Below are 1,263 nucleotides of genomic sequence, written 5' to 3'. Positions count from 1 at the left end.
CGCTGGGCGATTCCTCTCCCTTTCGCCTTACTCACTGATTGTGAACAAGTCTGCCTTGTTCTTCCGTCTGCCCTCTGGAAGGTAAAAAAATATGCGGAAGATGGCCGAATATTTAGTGAGAAAAAGGATTGAGAACTGAAGCCTCCAGAGGAAGAGCTGGATGCAGCATTCAATCCATCGCGCCTTTATCTTTGACTCACGCCATCAAGCAGGCCGTCCCTGGGTGGGCTCGAACCACCATCCTTCTGGTTAACAGCCAGACGCGCTAACCGCTTGCGCCACAGAGACAGGCGGAGGCCTCACTCTCGACTCCCTTGGATGTAGCAGCTGATGCAGAACAGACCGGGGGGGCCCGTCCCCTATAGGGCTGCAGGGGGAGCGTCACATTGTAAACCACTAGATCAGGGGTCAGCATAGCTGACTCAGGAATTCTGGGAGTTGAAGTCCATGAGTCATAAAAGAGCCGGGGCTGCCTACCCCTGCACTAGATTGATGCAACCGAAGCATCCTTTGCCCCAGAGATGCAGGCTCTGCCTTCAGTCCCCACACCAGGAGACACCAAAGGAGAATACTGTTTTCTAAGAGATGGCTGCCAGCCTGTTAAAAATGTGTCCAAGCACTTTTCATTTTTCCACGCTGGCAACCGTACAATCAACCATGCTTTGTTGTGTGTTTAACATCTCTTGGCCTCGAGTGCCAAAGACCCTTTATGTTTAATGCTTCTGCTGCCCAGACACTGAGAAGGTATTAATGGTAACTTTGTAAGTTGTGAGTCAGACGTGATTTTCAACTCCTCCTCCTCTTCTTCTTCTTCTTCTTCCTCTTCCTCTTCCTCTTCCTCTTCCTCTTCCTCTTCCTCTTCTTCTTCTTCTTCTTCTTCTTCTTCTTCTTCTTCTTCTTCTTCTTCTTCTTCTTCTTCTTCTTCTTCCTCCTCCTCCTCCTCCTCCTCCTCCTCCCTTTTGCCTTCCTAGAAGTAATAATAATCTTTGCCACAGGCAGCTGTTTCAGGACCCTGGAGAGCTCCCACCAAGGACCGCTCCAGGCTGCCTTCTGCCACTCCAGCCCTACTCTGTTGCAAGGAAGCAGCTGTGGACACGCTGGGCGATTCCTCTCCCTTTCGCCTTACTCACTGATTGTGAACAAGTCTGCCTTGTTCTTCCGTCTGCCCTCTGGAAGGTAAAAAAATATGCGGAAGATGGCCGAATATTTAGTGAGAAAAAGGATTGAGAACTGAAGCCTCCAGAGGAAGAGCTGGATGCAGCA

At 50.2% G+C, this 1,263-nt stretch overlaps 1 non-coding gene across 1 annotated transcript; it reads right to left on the bottom strand.

Moving 5' to 3' along the window:
• Positions 1–214: 214 nt before the first annotated feature.
• TRNAN-GUU lies at positions 215–288 on the bottom strand. Its single transcript has one exon. It is a non-coding gene; the product is annotated as a tRNA-Asn (tRNA).
• Between the last annotated feature and the right edge of the window lie 975 nt (positions 289–1,263).

The sequence above is a fragment of the Protobothrops mucrosquamatus genome, unplaced genomic scaffold (genome assembly GCF_001527695.2).
Source record: "Protobothrops mucrosquamatus isolate PMUCROS unplaced genomic scaffold, P.Mucros_1.0 scaffold6985, whole genome shotgun sequence".
Lineage (NCBI taxonomy): Eukaryota > Metazoa > Chordata > Lepidosauria > Squamata > Viperidae > Protobothrops > Protobothrops mucrosquamatus.
The sequence above is the reverse complement of the archived record's forward strand: the minus strand, read 5'-3'. Positions and strand labels throughout refer to the sequence as shown.